Below are 10,000 nucleotides of genomic sequence, written 5' to 3'. Positions count from 1 at the left end.
GCAAAAAAGGGGCGCAGCGTCTCTAGAAAGAAACAGACAGACAGACCTCATGGATCAGAGGGAGGGAGGGAGGGAGGGAGGGATGACGGGCGGGGGGGGGGGGGGCGGGGAACATCGGGGGCGGAGGTGGGTACATTGCAGTGCACTCGCCGCGTTCACTCGGCTTGGACGGTGAACGTTCAAGATGAGAAAGTGACGCATTCGAACAGTTGGGCTTGGGAACTTCGACGGCAATTGAACAGGAGAGAGAAAAAAGAAAAAGAAAAGGCACATACAATCAGCGAGGCGAGCGTCAGAGATAGAGAGAGTGGAACGCTTCGTATTGCAACATCGTTCTTCTGATACACGAACGGCTGAAACGTCGACGTCGCGTCAACTTTCCCGTTGTTGGTCACGCCATGATACACCTCTCCTTCTGACCGGCCACCGTGGAGGAGCGAGTGGTTCCACCCTCCAAAGGCCCACCAAGCACTCGCTATGAACACACGCCGCCGCCGCCGCCGCCGCGAGCCACCATTATCGACGATGACCGGCTGGGCCTCGGAGGGACGTGGTGGGGCTGGCCCATACCGTAGCATGGGGTCAGTATGTACTTTGCCTACTTATCACTCGACACGTCACCACCGCTTAGAGAGACGCAGCCCGCTGGCCCACGCACGAAATAACACCATAACGGACGTGGTTTCCAACAATGGATCACTCTGGTACACTTTCAATTACACCGATCACTTTGTGGAACTCTTGCTTTTTCGCTATCACTTGTACACTGATCATTTCGACTCACGTCTAAGGTGAGAATCTTACGTAAACCTTGTTCAGACACTTACACTCACTGTGATAATTGGTTAAGTTGAACTATGTATGATAAGCACAGATGAAAATGTTGTAAATCCACTGGAGAGGCTCGAGTATTCCTTCTTCACTAGTCCACGTCTCGACAGTAACTGCGCCAACCAGCTGATCACGACCAGATATAGCGAACGAACTCTGGCCGACGTCGCTTATGTCTACGCAATCCTGCTCCACTCGAGAGAATCTAGCGCCTTCTGGCAACTCCTCTCTAAGTTTGGTCATCCTTTATCATGTTTACGTCGTATATTTGGCCGACTTGCGCGTCAATTCTGAAAGGCCTAGTACAGACGCGCATTAACCGATATTTTAGGACGACGGATGAAAAAAGAAACAGGCCAAATAAATTATATTAATAGGAAGTCAACATCCACGCGGGCATCACGTGCGCACAGCTGACGTATCCAGCCGCCATGACTTCTCCAAGAGTCCAATGACGTCAGCAATGCGTCATCGCCTACCAGCCAATGAAATCCCACGAAATACTTAGCGTCACGTCATCGACACTTCTTCGTCGAAACGAAGAGGAAACAAGTATAGAAACAAATAAAGTGTCTTGCACCCTGCAACTGTGGTCACGCGGCATCTCGGCCCAAGGCGTTGTTTTGAGGCAGACGATAATCACTCACTTGAAGTTAATCTTTCTCGGCTGAATCGCCTTCCCCGAGCCCGAGATCCGCCACAGATGCAAAGGACTTTCGCGGGACACAACAAATTGAAGTCAGTCATCACTTCCGCCGTTAACTCCCTCTCGCCATTTCCGGTGCACACCTGCCACGTTCCCCCTGAAGACCTTATCGGCGTTGATAAGGGCATACAAACACTCATACGTTCGAGATACTTTGGGAACTCTCCTGGTGACGGAACGTACAGGATACCTCGCGGGCCACACCAAGGGAACGTTCCTCAGAGCCTTTTTCTGTCGTTGAATATTAATCAAATAGCGTGTCTCCCTACTTTGGTCATTGCTCTATAGCCGGATTCGCTTCTCTCGGCTTAACTAGTTCCTTTCAGTCCTCCCCCATATTCCCACCTACGTTGCTCTTACCCATCTTGCTTTTTTATTCCTATTTTACACCACATCCTGCTTCCATTCCACATCCTCGTACCCCACTCTCGCCCTCAATCAGCCCCTTCGAGATTATCCAATATTCACCGCACGCTCACCTCTCTGTGTGCTCGTGTACTCCTTCACCGCGAGTACTCGTACCTCCGCCTTGTACCTGGTCCCCTCTCCCCTAATCTTCGTCCCTGGCTCCCTCCACGCTCGCACCACAAACACTTATCACGAAAGACAAACAGAATAACACGAGGTCAACGAAAGGCAGCCCCCCCCTCCCCCCAAAACGCAAATCTGATTCCGGGATTTACAATATCCTTTTCCAAGTAAGGTCCTCCTTCATCTGTTTCCTAACGAGGATCTTGATTTCTTAGTACACACGTTAGTGCTTAATCCCTCCTCCCTCGCATACAGGTTGCTCTCCTTGCAACTCCTTCGATGTAACATGCGCTCACCTGGATGTCAGATGGCTTCACACCCTTTACCTTCCCATCCTTGGCTGAACACCTGTGCCCGGCCCTTGCACGATTCTGGTACGATGATTTTTAAAATATCTTCGCCTTGTTTAATACATCAGACCTGAACGAACCCAACTGCTTCTATTTAATTCCAGTTTAATCATCCGTGCACATAGATAACATAAGATTATACAGTGTATGGTTGCACGAATCCCAACTTGACAGCTATAGGTGAGCCAATAATCATGGGGCGAGGGATCAGGCCTCAGAATCCCTAGTGGGAAATCATAGATGTGCTGAGCGTAGACGGTCCGTCCCGCGCCACGTGGTCCACACTCACGTCCCTATGTGTCCCATGCGCCCATGAGAACGTGAGGTCCAGCCTGTTGGAGCGACTAACACAGTTGTACCTAACCGACCTTCGCAAGGGGTCCATGAGATATGAATGCCACTTTTGATCTATTGCAAGTGGAAACATTAGACACCAGTGAGACAGCAAGACTTGTCAAGATGGAGGAGGAGGGGGGAGGAGGGAGGGGAGGGGGGTTATCCCACGAGTAAGGTCGATCCTTAGTATCGTACTCACACTTTCCCTTCCATTGCACCATCCTAGACTCAGAACGAGCCCATCGCGCGGCCTAAACACACAAACCCTAAGCAGAGAGGATGGCATAGAGGGGAGGGAGGGGACGGAGGGACCGCGGAGGGTAGCCACTCCCCCTCCCCCATCCTTCCTCCTACGAGTGCGGGCCCGTCCTGACTGCCGTTCTCCCTCCTGCCTCGACACCACTGCCTACGTTGGTCGCGCACTTCCTGCTCGTCCTGCTCTTCCTCCTCCTCGGCCTCTTCCTCCTCCATTCTGGACGCGTAAAAGGCCATGCTGAGTCACACGCGGAATTGGGAACAACAGTGCTAGCGAGCTAGCGAGGAGGGAAGAAGGGGCGGAGGAGGAAGAGGGAGGGAAGGGAAGGAGGAAGGAGGGAGGGAAGGAGCGGAGGGAGGGAGGGAAGGAGGAGAGAGGGAGGAGGAGAAGGAGGGGGAAGTGGAGGGAGAGGGAGGAGGAGGAGGGAGAGAGGGAAGGGGAGGGAGGAGGGAGGAGGAGGGAGGAGGAGGGGAGGAAGAGGAGGGAGGGGGAGGAGGGAGGGAGGGAGGAGGGAGGAGGGAGAGGAGGAGAGGAGAGAAGGAGAGAGAGAAGAGAGAAGAGAGAGAGGAGAGAGGGGAGAGAGGAGAGAGAGAGAGAGAGAGAGAGAGAGAGAGAGAGAGAGAGAGAGAGAGAGAGAGAGAGAGAGAAAGAGAGAGAGAGAGAGAAAGTTGGGGGGTGAGTGCATGCAGTTGTACGTGTACGTGAGTAAATGTTTCGAATCAGAGAAAAGATTAAGTCTATCATGAGCACCATCCCGTTATCCCATGAGTGTACAAACAAGGCATGCGAATGTACGTACAGAATCTCCCTGCCTCCTCCATGCGCTCTTAAGCTCGTGATATACCAGCAATCGCAGCAAGGCATTTGGTGCTGTGGACTTCACCCGGTAGTTCCAACATGTTCTAAACATGACCCAAGCACGTTATAATTTGAACCAGGCCTTGACCGGACCACCCTGGGCTTAGCGCAACAGATTCAGACGCAGCGTCCACGTCATTCTAGTGACGGTTCTGTTCTCGTTATACCGTCCGTGCAGAACGGTAGGCACTCCTACAGGCCGGCGAGTTCTGCAACCCGTGCTCAACGTCCCACAGCCTGTCAAGGAGGAATCTGTCAGGCGGCGACTGAATGATGCTAACGAAGCACGCTCCATTCCTGCACGCAACGCCCTTCTCTCCCTCAAGCAAAAACAAAAGCAAACACACGTAGAGCCTCATCTTTAACCTACAAGCCTTCTTCATCCCGTTCCGAATCCTGTTCACGGCAACTTTAAGACTGCACCCTTGCTTACACTTTGAACGATAAACGACTTCCCTCAGCCCTCAGTCCCCACCCTTCGCCATTATCCACACCCTCAGCTTCCACCCTCTCCAAACCCCAACACCCTTAAGCTCAATCAAGGTCGCGACTTAACGTCCCTCCATCCCACAACGCTCCTCACATACCCTCCCCCCCCCTCCCCTTTCTCCCACTCCGACGGCCAACGAATGCACTTCCCACGCCAAGCCGCCTCCGCGATGGGTCACCCCCCCGCCCCCCCCGGCTTTAAAAACCCCGACTGTATGAAAGCCCCGCCGTCGCTCCCTTCACCTTCTACCTTCGCCTCGCAGGCCCCTCATGGTTTCCTCCGCGGACCGCCGCAGCTGCGTGAGCGGCGCCCTCTGCCCTCTCCCGGGAAGGTTGCACGGATTTAGATTCCCGGAACGCCCACGCCACGGCTTGCCGATTCCCAGTACTCGTGGCTTCCATGACAACATCTTCCCCATGACCCGCTGCGTCTCTGCTGCCGCTCCCACAGCCCACGTCCTCGCCGTCCCCCGCGAGATGAGAGGAAACTAAGGCAGCGTCTTGCTTGCGCTGCACTGTCGGGGGAACAAAGGCCAAGGAATTGCAGCCGATGCACTCAATTATTCTTTACGAACGTATGCAACCACTTCGATAATAATAATCAACCAATATGCAACCTAGCATGGTTGAAGGTGCCCTGCAGGAATATCGACAGGATCGCTAACACATCTAGAGTGCAGGAACAGGTGTAACACCAACGAGGCATGATTAAACATTGGGCGTTTTGTAACGAAACATAACCCATTCACACCAGACCATAAAACGAGATCAATGCAATGAGAAATAATACAGAAAAAAAACGATGATACAGAGGTAGCATTCATTCTTTCTCCGAAAGAGCCTTGTAATGGCCACACAGTTAAGGCGAACGAGCGTTATAATTCTAAGACAAAAGTCGAAAGACAAAGAAAAATAATACTTCAGGAAAGAGAGAGAGAGAAAAAAAGACTCTTCCAGGACACCATCAAGGAAAACGAACAACAGGTAAGGCTGGCTGAGTACCCACCCTCCTCAAAACCACCCTGGCCGATCGGAACCGACGCCCTGACAACGCCTCCGCGCCACATCGCCCTTTCACACCACACTACACCGCTTACGCCAATCTCCTCACGAACCCGCCCGGGGTACGATGCCCTTCCTATTTACATTACGTGAGGCCGGTCGACGCAGCCGTAGGAGCCTCGGGAAACCTCGGAGAGCCTCGGGGGAGCGGCGCGGCGCGGTGGAGGGATGGCGGAAGGGTGCAGTCTCCCTCCTGGTCGTTACCTGTTGAGAGAAGAAAAAAAAGCATATCATATCCATTCAACATGTAATGTCTCACAAGGTTCAAACTTCACACACCGTGACACAGAAAATGCAATGAGACCTAAAACAAAAGAAATACAAGATCAAAGCCGAAGATATCGACGTAGCACTGTGGCTCCAGAAGGAACCTACCGACGGCCACCAAGTTAACGGCGACCGATCGGATCGTAAGTGTCATCACAGACGCAATACACAGATCAAGCATTATCCAGTACCTAATGCGTTAGTGGGAAGGAAGGCGACATGATAATAGTAGCTTATTGTCAGATAAAAACAGATACACTGGAGCGAGCCAGACCTCTGCCAGACTCCGCAGCCTCTCCCAGGAACGGCTCGCAGAACAGTCAGAATAATATCACAGACCTTTAAATCATCGTCAAGTCTGAGTGTATATGTTGGTAAAAAAATAGATAGACATAAATAAAGTATTTCAGCTATACACTCAGTAGACGTGTAACATGATGACAAATTGCTATAACAAGATCTAAACATATAATGTATAATGTATAATGTACAATACATAATGTATATATTCATATAAATAAATAAATAAATAAATAAATAAATAAATATGGAGAGAGAGGAATCGAAAGGGAGAGAGGGAACGAGAGAGAGGGAGGTAGAGGGAGAGAGGGAGAGAGGGAGAGAGGGAGAGAGGGAGAGAGAGAGGAGGAGGGAGAGGGGAGAGAGGGAGGGAGAGAGAGAGAGAGAGAGAGAGAGAGAGAGAGAGAGAGAGAGAGAGAGAGAGAGAGAGAGAGAGAGAGAGAGAGAGAGAGAGGGGGGGTCCAGGTGGGCGAAGGAGGAAGAGAAGGAAAGGGGGAGGGGAGAGGAGGTATCACCCGCCCACGTTTCATCCCGTTACTGCAACCCGGAGAAACTCGCGTCTTCCTGTCCGGCATCTAACCCGAGAACCAGTCGCGCCTTCATCCATTTTCCCAACCTTGCTTCACAAGATGCGGTGACGTCACGCCGCCTCGCCGACCTCCGAAAACTCCACCCGTCTCCACGTGTCTTTGCAGAGCGTGTTCGCAGAACTGCACATGAAAGATGATTTCCCTTAATTAATTGATCTCCCATGAAGTGTTGAGCGTCCATATGTGTTTGTTTCCCCGAAAGAGTCGACGAGTCAACTTTCCTCCGCATTCACGTACAGCGACTGAACCAAGGTGAGGCAATGCACACGCGCCACCACATCACACCAACACCGGTACAGGGAGGGCTCTCGATGACCCTGTCCCTGTCTCTCACCTCTCTCTATTTCTTTCTTTCTTTCTTTCTTTCTTTCTTTATCTCTCTCCCATCCCACATAAACAAGAACGTCAAAACACACACACACACACACACACACACACACACACACACACACACACACACACACACACACACACACACACACACACACACACACACACACACACACACACACACACACACACACACACACACACATACACATACACAAACACGCCCGGACAGCCCACACCAGTCGTCGTCCTAAGCCGGGGTCCCTAAAAGTAACTGAACTCCGGCCGCCTTTGAACAGGTTCATACAAGACGTGTTCACAACACTGTTCCCACACATTGCCATGCCGCAGCACGAATGTACCCTGGGCACGTAGGAGCGTCAGTGTCCCAGTCCCAATGAAATTGCCACGACTTGGGATTGATTATTTAAAATAGTAATATATATATAATAAAAATAAGCAAAACACAGAAGCAAGAGAAACAAACAAATCGAGTCCAGACATCACGAAACGTTTGAACATTTCCCACTTGCTGCAACGCGTATAAATTCCCAAAACAAAACAAAAACTGTACAAATAAACAAGTACACAAAGAGCATTTGGATTGATGAGCGATAAGCGCTTTCCGGAACTTGATACGTAACAAAGTTATTCCCAGGAAATCAATGAATATAAAGCGATAGATCTCCGGCCGGGAAGAGGGGGGGAGGGGGTACCGAAAGGGTGATGGGACTGGGCGGGAGAGGGAGGGGGAGGGGGAGGGGGAGGGGGAGTCGGACGGCCTGGCGGAGAAGGGTATGGGTGGAGGGTGTGTGACGTCACAAAAGGATCGCGGGAGCCCTGGCCGTCGCCCAGGCGTAGCCCGAAGGGGGAGAGAGGCGACGCGCGGAGGACAGGTGAGCTCGCCGCCGGTGCACCTGTGCTGCTTAGCATACCCGTCCCGGCGTTCCCGTTACGTAACGAGCGGCCTTGAGATGGAGATAATTCTGCTTTCGTCGAGCGCGGAAATACGCGGGTCGAGCCTAAAGCCGGGCGACGGAACGGCCGCTCTAAAGCACTCATCTCTAAAGGGGTTGTCACGAGAGATAACAATCCCAGTGATCTGCAACGCCTGCTGAGGCGTCCATGATGGATCCTGCAGTGGAGGTGGGGCTCAGAAAGATGGGATCTCTGCCACTTTTTCAAATCAAATTCTGTAATTTCTTAAAAAAAAAAAAAAAAAAAAAATATATATATATATAAACAGGTGCTGACGCAGCTGTTGATTGTCATTTCCCGATTTCAAGAAACTAAATAAAATTCTTAGCTTTATATTTGTAAAATTCATTACATAATCATACAATGACATTTTTTAAGGAAAAAAAACATATTTCCGATACTTATCAGCCTGTCAATACCGGAAAAGTTTACAAAAAGGTGAGGCAAAGGTTTCCAAATCTCCGGCGCTTCAAACTGGTGTTGTATTGCGTGTTACTACTCTAAAACACCATACCTTAAAAGTTCGTTTGATCTTCGCGAACTCCAGAAAGATTGTGCAGGAAATTGGATTCTGGCCAATTTTTCGAGACCCCAGAAGGAAGAGAAGGAAAAAAAAAAAGAATAGTGCATGGGATATCTAAATCCAGAATATCGTACCCTGTGAGATAAGACCTTTATAATAATCCTTCAACGTGGCCTCCCTGCCAATCCACATGCAAGCGCCTACTTCCCTCCGGACACATGCACTGGGCCACAGACGCAAGCAAATGCACAATCGGTCTTGGCAAACGTACAAACACCTGGCCAATGTACAAACAAGTTAACACCCGCACAATGGTGCCTAAAATAACCAGGAGAACTAATTTTTAAATACAAAATAAGATAGAGAGACCGGCTTTGCAACCACGTGGGCAGCCCTGAGATAAGCTGGCCAAGCGCGCAATCATTCAAGCGTTCACATATACAGACAGGCACACTAATTCTTTATGTCTAATTAAGACGCGTTTTCACTGCTCTCGAAACTCTAATTTAAAGATATATATGATATACCATACTATTATATGTATACATGTGTGGATGTGGGCGTTCATGAGCATGTGGGTGTGTGCATGTCCAATGCATCTGTGTGTATATGATCTACAAACAAATATTTTATTACTATCATAACACAATACATAGTATCTGACATACATTGCTACATTATTCAACATTAATATCGATATACATCATAAGGTGTAAACATCAACATCGGTAACAAATGCACAAAACAAAAACCACAAAACACACACACAAATACAAAACTGCCTTTCCCTCTTTCTATAATTTCTTAACCCGAAAAAAGTTGAGCACACCAAAGGCAGTCGGTCATCTATTGACGACCGACTGAGGCGAAGATGACCTAAAGCCAGAGGTCATTTGAGAGGCGAGACAGGGAGAGGGGGGGGGGGAGGAAATGAGGAAGGGGGTAGGAGATGACAAAGGAGGAAATGAAAAAGAGGAAGTATTCTATATAAAGGTGGGGGAGGGGGGAGGGGGCCACAAACCGGAGGCAGTGAGGGGCGGATCTGGTCTTCAGTTACTATCAGGGTGCCAACGAGTGCCTGTCACCTCCATCGTGAGACAGACAATGGCAGCGTTCTATCCCAGCACACAGTGGCACAGCAGACGTGATGGTAGCACTCACGACGTTCACCTGCGTTCAAACTTGACCACAAGTGTTCAGCTGTGGACACTCGCACATCTGTTCCGAGCCCAGGCCGTTTATTTATGCGCCTTCCTACGAAGCGTGTGCGCAGGCCATTCCAAGTTTATTACGCTGTTCCTGCTAGTGACCCCCCCCCCCTTACATAAATACAAACGTGTGTGAGTGTGCCAGTGTTCTCAGTGATGTGGATGTGGATGCAGATATGAGAGAGAAAGAAAGAAAGTGTGTGTGAGAGAGAGAGAGAGAGAGAGAGAGAGAGAGAGAGAGAGAGAGAGAGAGAGAGAGAGAGAGAGAGAGAGAGGAGGGGGGGGAGAGAGAGAGAGGGAGGAGAGAGAGAGGAGAGGGAGGAGAGAGAGAGAGAGAGAGAGAGGAGAGGGAGGAGAGAGAAAGAGAGAGGAGGGGGAGGAGAGA

General features: G+C 50.3%; 1 protein-coding gene across 5 annotated transcripts in view; it reads right to left on the bottom strand.

Moving 5' to 3' along the window:
* drn (zinc finger AN1-type doctor no) overlaps nucleotides 1-10,000 on the bottom strand; it is a 105,304-nt gene that overhangs the window by 21,167 nt on the left and 74,137 nt on the right. The window contains exon 2 of one of the 5 annotated variants that reach the window (XR_015190664.1): nucleotides 5,509-5,623. The exons of 2 other annotated variants lie outside the window; for them this stretch is intronic. The gene's annotated coding sequence lies outside the window, so the exon portion shown is untranslated. Of the gene's footprint in view, nucleotides 1-827; nucleotides 992-5,508; nucleotides 5,624-10,000 lie in introns of those variants that run through there. 2 more of the 5 variants (XM_043016185.2, XM_043016187.2) reach the window with 2 other exon arrangements.

Source organism: Penaeus japonicus, unplaced genomic scaffold (assembly GCF_977035675.1).
Source record: "Penaeus japonicus unplaced genomic scaffold, GWHDUDI00000001_assembly GWHDUDI00000037, whole genome shotgun sequence".
Classification (NCBI taxonomy): domain Eukaryota; kingdom Metazoa; phylum Arthropoda; class Malacostraca; order Decapoda; family Penaeidae; genus Penaeus; species Penaeus japonicus.
This window is presented reverse-complemented; position numbering and strand designations above follow the sequence as displayed.